This window comes from Panicum hallii, chromosome 5, assembly GCF_002211085.1.
Source record: "Panicum hallii strain FIL2 chromosome 5, PHallii_v3.1, whole genome shotgun sequence".
Classification (NCBI taxonomy): domain Eukaryota; kingdom Viridiplantae; phylum Streptophyta; class Magnoliopsida; order Poales; family Poaceae; genus Panicum; species Panicum hallii.
Window position 1 is genome coordinate 56,854,364 of NC_038046.1, and position 11,619 is coordinate 56,865,982.

Consider the following 11,619-nt stretch of genomic DNA (forward strand, 5'->3'; position numbering starts at 1 on the left):
TTATCTCTTTTTATCTCATCTAGCTTGTGTAGGTTGTTTAGTTATCCGGTTGGTGAATTGGTGCCTTTCTAGTTTTGCATAGGTTAAGGTTGCTTTTTCTTGTTTTAGAAATTGAAAAAGGCCCAATTCACCCCCCCTCTTGGTCCATTGATCCTTTCAGCCGCCCAGGACGTGGAGTTGAAGCGCGTGGCCAAGAGCGTCCAGACCGTCTGCCTCTTCGCAGCCTCCGCCTCGCTGGTGCTGTTCGTGAACCTCCCTAGCAGGGACCATGTCCACAGCAAGGGCGTGCTCACCAGCGTTGGCGGCAGGGGAGCACGGGGCTGGCGGACCTAGCGTTCATCAGCCTCGGCTTCTTCTCGAGCCTCGGGCTCTCCATGTGTAACATCCCGGATCTTTCCAAAATATTATAAGATCCAAAAATCATGGATTTTAAAAATTTTTTGTGCAAGTTGTCAGACCCAGGTCCACGAGACTGTGCACATAGTGTACATTTTCTAGGATAAGGGATGGGACATGACTCATGCCATACATCTGTTGTAACTACTCGTAGCATAGTAGGACTACTCATATAGTAGTAAAACTAGTCGGAGACAGTAGGAATTTCTATGTAACCCTGTCCCCCCAGACTATATAAGGGCGGATAGAGACTCCCTCCAAACAGGAAATCACCCGATCAACACCTAAGGCGATACAAACCACACAGAACGTAGGGTATTACGCTCTCGGCGGCCCGAACCTATCTAAATTTTGTGTTCCTTGCACCTTTGAGTTCTAGATCTCGGCGACACCCTACCTATAAACTCACCACCTCGGGGATATCCCTTGGTGGGTGTGGCGGTAAAACACCGACACAAGTGTTATAGGTAGATCCAATATAAGGCTGATCTCTCTTTCTCTCTCTAAATTCCTAGAAAAATAAAATCTAATATAATTAAAGGACAATATTGTTAGTATTAGATGTTGGAGTTATTCGAGTTTCTTCGAATTTGTTTGTTTGAGTATGTTGGTTTTGGTGTGGATTTATTTCTGATTGAGCAAAAATTTGTGTGCAATTTAAATTGAAGTGGGCCCTTCAACTTAAATTCAAAAGATAACTACCCGAATCCTACCCTAATCCTAACCCAACCCAAGACCAGCCCTAACCCAGCCCGCTGCCTATCCGACCCGAAACCCACCTAGCCACTACCCTACCCAGCCACCTAAGCCCGAGACCCCAGGCAGCCCAGCTCAGCTGACCGAGCAGCCAAAGGCCGAGCTCGGCCTGCTAGCGGCCTGCTACCCCGCCAGCACACCAGGCGCACGCCCACAGCCCAAGTGGCCCAGTCCGACCCAACGCCGCCTCCACCTTATCGCCTCGCCCAGCCGCTAACCTGCGGGCCCCCGCTGTCAGCTTTTCCCCCTACCTCCCGATGCCGCCGCTCCTCGCGTGCTACGCGCCTCATCCGCCCCCAGCGCCGTGCCTGCCCCGCTCCGCGACAAGGGGGCGCAACCACCCGGTCACGTAACAACACCCCCCCCCCCCCGCGCCGCCTTGACCGCCAGCGCCCGCGCCCAAACCCTTGCCCCCGCATCGGAGCCGCGCGATGCGCGCCACGCGTTCCGGCCCGCGTCCATCAGCCGTCCGCGCGCCCCGCCCCCGCGAAACCCGCTACCTCCAAAAGCCCCTTTGGCTGCCACCCGAAACCCTAAAAGCCCCGGGGACTTTTCCCCTTCCGCCGCCGCCACACCTGAGGAGAAGAGGGAGCCAAGAGATGGAGGAGAAGCCGCCCGTGCCAGAGTTCTTCGTCGCTGGGGAGCTTCACTGCACCGGCGACCCGATCAACTATAGCACCGCCGCAACTCTACCTGCACCGCTTCAACCCGTCACGGTACGCCTCTCCGCTGCCTCGCCGTCTTCTTCTCGAGCCACCAGTGAGTGTCGCCGCCGCCCCCATCACCCTAATGCTGCCGACGTGCTCGCCGCCATCGATGAACCCTTTCTAGCTAGCCCTAGGACCACCCTAACCCCTTCTCGTGCAGGAGCCCGACGCGCCGCCGCGTCTCCCCGCTACTGCCGTCGCCTAAATCGCCACCGCGTCGTGCCGCGGGCCCGAAGCACTGGTGGCCCGCACACAGCACGGCCACGCCATGGTCCTGGGCTGCCAGGATCCGCGTGCGTGCGTGTGCATCCAATCCGCCGGCCAAGGCCACGCCCTTGGCCCCGCTCGCGCAAAGCTGAGCCACCTCGCCGCTCGCCATCGCCCTAGCCTCACCGCCTTTCATCCCGCCGCGGCCCAGGGACACCTGAACCCGCGCTCGCGCGTCCCTTTTGCTTGGCAAGCCGAAAGGCATTGCCTTTGCCCTAACCCGAGCCGCCGCGGTTACCCTCCTTCGCCCCGACGCACCGCCGTCTTGCCTTGACCTTCGCCGTCGCCGCGCCATGGCCACGCCACGGGCATGGTTACCACGCACGTCCCTGCGACATCATGGTGTGGCGCACGCAGGTGCCTCTACGGCATTTCGCCGAGCACCCTGCGTGCAGCCGCCGCACACATATCCTACCTCGATTACAGCACACGCACGCACACACGAACCCAAGCCGCGCCGGACCTGGCCTCCACACTAGATCCGGGATAGAGACCGACAGGCCGACCCCAGCTTCCACCAAGATCCCCAAGGCGTTCGTGGAAGGAAGCGCTGTCCCCACCGCCAGCCGTTAGCGTTCTTGATTCCGAATTGAGGAAGCAGTTCGTCTAGTTTTTGGAGAGGTAATTTCTTTCTTCCCCTCTAGCTCTAGTTTCCTCGATTATTCTGTTCCTAATGGCGCTGTGAAGTGTGAGCTCGCTGTAATAGTCTAGAGCGCCTCGAAGTGGAGTTACTACCGAAGGGGAACATGCCAAGAGGGGGGCGGGTGGTCAATTGATCGCTGGATGGTAGTCTACCTTGTTGTTCCGGTAGAAGTGTCATGCATAGTAGTGTTTTAACCTGTTTGTCCTTTGTGCTATTTGCTGATTTGTGTAGTACTGTTAATGGATGTAATTTGGGTGAAGTTTAAACTGAACCTTGCGATTCGGTTTTGCCTGTCATGGAAAAAAATCACCCGAAATCTGTTCTACTTTTGCCTAAATTCTGTAAATCATGTTCTGAATTTGCTGAAATTCTATAAGTCCTGTTCTAAATTTGCCAGCTATATGAAAAATATTCGAGATTCACCAAAATTCTATAAATTTGTTCCAAAATCGTCACATAGCCTAGCTAGTTGTTCTGGTAGAAGTGTCACGCGTAGTGCTGCCCTGGGATAGCTTAATGCTCTGTTGTGGTGGTATTTTTTTTTCTTTTGCCTTAGTTAGGCATCAAGTTGCTTCTTTAGGAGAAATCAGTAGTTGCCTTATCATAAAAAAAGCAGTAATTGCTGTTTGTTGTGTGTTAGTCAGTTGATAGCCCTCTGTGCCATTTGTCGATTAGTGTGGTACTGTTAATGGATGTAACTTGCGTGAAGTTTACACTAAACCGTGCAATTCGGGTTCGTCCGTCATGAAAATCAATTCACTAAAATTCTGTAAATCATGTTCTAAGTTCACCAAAAGTTTGTAAACTCTATTCTAAATTTGCCAAAATTTTGAAACCTTGTTCTAACTTTTGGGCTTTGCAGTTATACAGTGCCAGGGGAACCAAGGCCTGCGTACGAAGGTCAGGTTCAAAATCTTGGAAAAGATGGATTTAGATTAGCGATCCACTTTGAGCATCTACTGGATAGTTTGCGGCAAGACCGGAAACACAAGAAGTATTTGAATCTGGTTCTGAGGATAGGAAACGAGCCCAATGATAGTTGGCTAGCCCCTGCCATACAAGAATTGATGATGAAAAGAGGAAAGTCGGAAAGTGCCCACGTGTCCTTTGTGAAAAAGCCCAAAGGTAAAGTCATTGTTCATTTCAGTTGAATTGCTCTGCTGCAACTTGCAATTAATGATTAGATCGACATCATTATCTCGTCAATTTGCACTATTTCATGTTTGGAAGAGTTTTTAACAACAAGGGTCGTCGAACAACCAGAACAGTACCAGTATTAGCTCAGTGCTCTTCAGTTTCGGCCTACGCCGCAACTACACGCGGACGGTATGGATTTCAGATTCCACTGCTTAATTTGTTGAGCTACTTTGCCAAAGATTACTGGTTTGAAGAGAAGTTTGATATTGATGACTTCGTCGTCGTTGAATCAGAGTTTTCCTACATATTTCAGAAACTACGTTCTTTGTCTCAACTGCATAAATTCATACCAGGTATTTCACCAAACGATGCAGCTAAGACAATGGCTACTGCTAAGATATAAAACCTAGCTTCCTTGTGGGATAACATGGAACCATTCTTTATAAAAAGTGGAAATCTACCAATCTATTTTGCAACGTTAAAATATGATATGTCAAGTGGTATTGTGGATCTTATCAAAAAAGGCTTTGTTGACCTATGTTGCGAATCATTTCTCTTTTAGTTCGTCCATGTGTCGCAAGTCTTTTACAAATGAGTTTTATCAAGTCTACAAAAGCCTTGGCTAGGTTCAGTCTCAAATCAGTTTTGGCAACAGCCCCGGGTGCTATTGATTGGAGAGTGCAGATTGGGTTGTCTAGTGAATACATACTGAAAAATTATTTCTACCATGGCGTTGATTTGCATAGGAAGATTAAGCCAATCGGTCAATTCATAAAGTTTGGTGAGTTTCAAAGGGTAGATTGATCTTACTATTTAAAAGCTCGTGCAAATACAACTGAAGTACTACTGGAATACAAGAGACATCTGTTGGAACATCTGGAAAAACATTTCAGAAGAAATGGAAAGGAAATCCAGAAAATGGAAGAATCTGCTAAGGCTAAGGGGCAGTTGAAGTCAGTGGTTCAAACAATTAAAATTAAAGATTTCAATAATATCGAGTTATTTGCATCAGGTTTATTGCCTCAAGCTGAAACAATCGTGTTAAAGTATATAATGGAGAATAATAATATGAAAGAGTAAATGCCCTCCTTTTTGTTTGCTCCAATTAATATCTTTTTCTTGAACTATTTTCTGAAAAAATATGTACTTTTTTTTAGCTTTGGAATCCTCTGTCATTTTACAAAGCTAGAATATCTGATAAAAGAGATTTTTTGTACAACTTATCATTTAGGGTATTAGGACAGATATGGATATTGTAGTGTATTAGTATTTTTTTTTCTCTAGAGCCTGTTATAACAAGAGTCTCAAGTTTTGTGGCTATGGCGGTTGAGGTCAGCACTGGTGATACTGTAATTAGATCCATGCAATACTCAGCTCTGTAAAGTGCTTTTAACTTCAAAAATTTTTTAGCTTAAACATACGTGAAAGAAAGTAGCATATGATTAGAATCAGATTAGCTTTATTATCTACTTTTTTGATCTATATACTCCATACTCTGTGATATTGGTATTAACGATCTCAGAACTTACATTTGTAGGCAGAAAGTCACATGCCTAACTCTAACATGGACATGTCATACCAATATCACAAAGCATGGACGATATATCAGAAAAAGTAGATAAATAGAGCTAATATGATTCTAATCATAAGCTACTTTCATTTAAATTTCATTTACGTATGTTTAAGCAATAAAAATTTTCAAGTTAAAAGCACTTTACAATGCAGATTATTGTATGGATCCAGATGTAGTATCACCAGTGCAGACCTAAACCGCTATAGCCACAAAATTTGAGGCCTTTACTGCAGCAGTCTCCAGAGCACAAAAAAATGCTAATACACTACGCTATCCATATCTGTCCTAATACCCTAATACCCTAAAGGATCAGTTTCACGGAAGATCTCTTTTATCAGACATTCCAGTTTTGTATAATGACAGAAGACTCCCAAAGCTAAAAAAAAAGTACATATTTTTTCAGAAAAGAGTTCAAAGAAAAGATATTAGCAGAAGTCAAAGAAATGAGTGCACTTACTCTTTCATGTTGTTCTCCATTATATGTTTTAGCACGACTGTTTCAGCTTGAGGCAATGAACCTGATGCAAATAACTCGATATCATCGAAATTTTTGATTTTAATTGTTTGAATCACTGACTTCAACTATCCCTTAGCCTTAGCAGATTCTTCTATTTTCTGGATTTTCTTTTCATTTCTTTTGAAATGTTCATCCAGATGTTACAACAGATGTCTCTTGTATTCCATCAGTGCTTCAGTTGTATCTGCACGAGCTTTTAAATAGTAAGACCAATCTATCTTTTGAAACTCACCAAACTTTATGAATTGAGCGATTGACTTAATCTTCGTATCCAAATCAACGCCATGCAAGAAATAATTTTACAGTACGTATTCACTATACAACCCAATCTGCACTCTCCAATCAATAGCACCTGGCGCTATTGCCAAAACTGATTTGAGACTGGAGTCCTCGCCAAGGCTTTTGTAGACTTGATAAAACTCATTTGTAAAAGACTTGCGACACATGGACGAACTAAAAGAGAAATGATTCGCAACATAGGTCAACAAAGCCTTTTTTGATAAGATCCACAATACCACTTGACATATCATATTTTAACGTTGCAAAATAGATTGGTAGATTTCCACTTTTTATAAAGAATGGTTCCATGTTATCCCACAAGGAAGCTAGGTTTTGTGTCTTAGCAGTAGCAATTGTCTTAGCTGCATCGTTTGGTGAAATACCTGGTATGAATTTATGCAGTTGAGATAAAGAACGTAGTTTCTGAAATATGTAGGAAAACTCTGATTCAACGATGACGAAATCATCAATATCAAACTTCTCTTCAAACCAGTAATTTTTGGCAAAGTAGCTCAACAAATTAAGCAGTGGAATCTGAAATCCATACCGTCCGCATGTAGTTGCGGCGTAGGCCGAAACTGAAGAGCACTGGCCTAATACTGGTACTGTTCTGGTTGTTCGACGACCCTTGTTCGTTAAAAACTCTTCCAAACATGAAATAGTGCAAATTGACAAGATAATGATGTCGATCTAATTATTAATTGCAGGTTGCAGCAGAGCAATTCAACTGAAATGAACAATGACTTTACCTTTGGGCTTTTTCACAAAGGACACGTGGGCACTTTCCGACTTTCCTCTTTTCATCGTCAATTCTTGTATGGCAGGGGCTAGCCAACTATCATTGGGCTCGTTTCCTATCCTCAGAACCAGATTCAAATACTTCTTGTGTTTCCGGTCTTGCCGCAAACTATCCAGTAGATGCTCAAAGTGGATCGCTAATCTAAATCCATCTTTTCCAAGATTTTGAACCTGACCTTCGTAGGCAGGTCTTGGTTCCCCTGGCACTGTATAACTGCAAAGCCCAAAAGTTAGAACAAGGTTTCAAAATTTTGGCAAATTTAGAATAGAGTTTACAAACTTTTGGTGAACTTAGAACATGATTTACAGAATTTTAGTGAATTGGTTTTCATGACGGACGAACCCGAATTGCACGGTTTAGTTTAAACTTCACGCAAGTTACATCCATTAACAGTACCACACTAATCGACAAATGGCACAGAGGGCTATCAACTGACTAACACCTAACAAACAGCAATTACTGTTTTTTTATAAGGCAACTACTGGTTTCTCCCAAAGAAGCAACCTAATGCCTGACTTAGGCAAAAGAAAAAAAAATACCACCACAACAGAGCATTAAGCTATCCCAGGGCAGCACTACGCATGACACTTCTACCAGAACAACAAGCTAGGCTACGTGACGATTTTGGAACAAATTTATAGAATTTTGGTGAATCTCGAATATTTTTCATATAACCGGCAAATTTAGAACAGGACTTATAGAATTTTGGCAAAACCGAATCTCAAGGTTCAGTTTAAACTTCACCCAAATTACATCCATTAACAGTACTACACAAATCAGCAAATAGCACAAAGGACAAACAGATCATGGTAGCCACAACACTCATTTTTTGCTTGTACATGGGATATGGTGGAATCTTCCAAAGAATTGGCCACCTCATTTTCAATAATCCAAAAGATCGCTCAATCACATTGCGGATAGTTGAGTGAACCCGATTGAACCTTTCCATAGAAGTCTTAGGTTTGGTACCTCTATACCATTCCGGTATATGATACCGTTCACCCTTGCAAGGAGCAAGGTAGCCGCGATGATTCGGATATCCCGCATCCACAATATAGTATTTTTCTAAATTTATATAAAAAACCATATGAACCATCAATTAATGGTAAATGTTAAACACATAAGTATTTCCAAATTACACGCATGTTACCTTGTGGAGGATGTGGGAAAAAACCTTCATCAACTTTTAGTGCAATGTACAGCACACTTGTATCATGCATAGCTCCAGGGTTTCCCACGAAAATATAAGTGAAACGCATGTCAAAGTCACATACTGCTAGAACATTTTGAGTGGCTATACCCGTTTTACAATATGTCTCACTTGCTCCTTAGGTGAAAGTGCAACACGGATATGAGTGCCATCAAGTGCGCCAATACAATGTTTGAAGTGTGGATATGCACGTCTATCATCTCTTATTCTTTTATGGACTGTGGAGAAGTTGGGATTTTTTATTCTAATAAAGTTTCTTGCCATAGCCATCAAAGCATTAAGAACCTCATCAAATTTCCTACTAATAGTTTCTCCAGAATGCTTGAATCTATTTTGAGTTTTCCTATTAGACTTATTTCCAGCACATGTGTAAAGGAAAATAGTAAGCATCTCATATGTGCTCATGTGCATAGAAAATTGCATCCCGTACCTTTCCACCAACACAGTATGGAGATCCAAAAATATTTCATTGCTCATACGAAGTTGTCTATAGCATTCTCCACGAGTATTCATTGTCTCTAGCAGCCATCCTGTATCACTAACACCAGATGTTCTTGGTGGGCTTTTAGCAAGGTAGAGATCAACATATATTTGAGCAATTTCTGCACCATCCAAAACAAAATTCCAAAAGACCTCACTTTCATCAGTAGAGTCATCACTATCACTCTCACTTTCCTACAGATGACAGGCCATATGATAATAAAATTAAATAAGTAACATATGACAAGACACAAATAAAATGATCACACGACATTAGTTGAAATGATAATAGTTTGGTACAGACCACAATGATCAAATGACAAGATACAAATAAAATGACAATAGTTCAAATAAAGAAAAAGAAAATATGAAAAGAACACAATTTCTCAATTGCCATACTAGGCATTGTACTTCCTGAAGCCAATTAAATCTAATGTCATTTGTAGGTAAAGTCATGAACATTTCCCTTCGGTCCTTCTTCACAAACAACTCTGTAGCAATGTAGTGCTCATCTGTATCGTAGCCTGCCCCACATTCCAACACTAGATCCATGACTTGTTAGACAGTGACTTCACCTAGTTTTTTAGATGTAAAAGAAGAGGCCGACTCAGCAATCTTAGTTACTTGCTCTTGAATAACTAGTGCTGTGCCTATTCTTGGTTTCTTTGCTGGTGGGTTTATTTTGTTTGGTAACAGAATGGTAGGAGAAGGAGAAACCTCTCGGGGATCATCTGTTTCATCCCCAACAGCAGCATCATGGTCACAATCATCAGGGAACTCATGCAAATTACCATTATCAACATCAGCAGAGACCTCTTGAGATGGCGGTATGATGTGATTAGAGCTCATAAGATTCCAATGATCTGGTTGATCATTAATTATATCACCAAATATCACTGACAAATCATCGTCATTTTGCAATGGTTTTTTTCCTAAACTTTCCACAACTTGGAATTTCCTGAAACAAGATAATTGGTGTTACTAAAACTAATTGAAATAATTTCCTCAAAAAGAACATAAATAAAATAGTCTCTGGACTCACCGCTTTTGCCTTCTTCCACCACTCATCATCCATATCAATAACACCTCTTGCTCTATCCCATCCAGGCCCTGTTTGCTTCCTCATTAATTTCTTCCAAGCCAAAAATTCGGGCTTTAACTTATCCCATTTGTTCTTCGTTTGCCGCTTGGACAAACGAATTCTTGTGAGGTTGAAAAATTCCGCTATGACCTTATCATATCCTACAGAGTTCAAATGAGTGTTTGGCAAACAACGAACATATAAGCGCCGTATTTGCATCAGTCCAATCAATTGAATCACCCTGACCAATATGATAGTAACCACTTTATAGCATTTGCGCTAATATTTCTCTACTCATGTTGCCTGCTCATCAGATAGTTTCAACCAACAATTTCATGATAGGAAGGAAAATTTTTGCCGTATCTTGCACCTTCTTTTTGCTTTTGCGCTGTGCCAACTCTTGGGTGATGGCCTGGCTGCCAAGGCCATCCACATCTTGGCCGGCCTGGCTGCCAAGGTCGGGCATGCCCTGGCCGGCGCCCAGGGCAGCACGACCACGACCGGCGCCTAGGGCAGCCCGGCCACGGCCACCGATGGAGCTTAGCTCCTCTACTTCGTCGCCGAGTTTGCCACCGCCAAGGCCATCCGCATCTTGGCCGGCCTGGCTGCCAAGGTTAGGCAGCCCTGGCCGGCGCCCAGGGCACCACGGCCACGACTGGCGCCCAGGGCAGCCCGGCCATGGCTGTTGCTTGCCCCGCCGATGGAGCCACGGCCGCCGATGGAGCTTAGCTCCTCTACTTCATCGCCGAGGTCGCCACCGCCAAGGCAGGCCGCAGGAGCCGGCGGAACAAATGGAGAGCAAGCACCGGCAGCCATGGAGGAGGCAAAAATCCTTTGGCAATCATGGGGGTAGGCAAAAATCAAACCAGGAGGAGGAGCTGATGAAGGATCTGACTCATTGGGTGGACGTCGGTGCTCGTTGCCGTCCATTTTCGCCGAAGATTGGGCCGGCGGCGCCCAACCGTGGGAGGGGGGGGGCAGGGGGCGAGGGGATGAGGGAAGGAAGATGTTTTTTTTTAATCGAACCGGTACGTTGTGTAATAAGTGGCATGGTGGGTAATTACCCCACAACTTCATGAGTTGGTACGAAACTAGTATTTTTGGAGCACCCCTTGAGGTATTCCACAAAAATGTGGATCTGGCCCTCAACTCCACTTTTTTTCTGGAGCTGGAGTTGGTGGAGCTGGACATGTTTGGATGGCAATTTTGTAGAGTTGGTGGAGTGGAGCAGTTTTTTATGGAGTAGAGTGCTTCCAGACACGCCCTTAGTTGCTGGCTAACTGGGAGTAGGTGCTGGCTGCTCTTTCTGTAATGCTATTTTTCTTGAAAATTTGGAAAATCCCATTACTTACTATTGAATCTGGAAGTGTATGTTTCTTTGTGTTGACTTTGGTGGTCAAGGATGGTAATCTTGTAGGTTGATGGTTCACAAGGCCAAAATGAGAGTGGGTAGTTGATGTTCTAATTGTTGCACCTCTTGCAAGCACATCTGTGCTTATACTGATACAATTCATAGCAAGGTGGTTACACTAGAAGCTCCCCCCACCCAAGCAGTTACCATGTTTTTAGCTGTGAATTTGTCCCATTTTGCATAAGAAATTTTTCTCGGCGTCTATCACTTCTCTTCATTATGATGGGAACTTTCCCTGCATTAGGTGCTCAAGCAGTAATCTAGAAAAGCCATACACCATACTTGTCTTAAAGTGATAACATTGTATATTTGTATCCTTGTGCTATTGTCTCATTTGTCGAGACAACTACTTTCATAGTATTT

At 44.1% G+C, this 11,619-nt stretch overlaps 1 long non-coding RNA gene and 1 pseudogene across 1 annotated transcript; one reads left to right on the forward strand and one right to left on the reverse strand.

Annotated features, from left to right (window-relative positions):
* The first annotated feature begins 1,534 nt into the window (after window positions 1-1,534).
* On the forward strand, window positions 1,535-7,402 carry LOC112892161. The gene is made up of 2 exons (XR_003228672.1): window positions 1,535-1,868; window positions 3,632-7,402. It is a non-coding gene; the product is annotated as an uncharacterized LOC112892161 (long non-coding RNA).
* Window positions 7,403-9,150: 1,748 nt separating this feature from the next.
* Window positions 9,151-10,617, reverse strand: LOC112892855 (annotated as a pseudogene).
* Window positions 10,618-11,619: the final 1,002 nt, after the last annotated feature.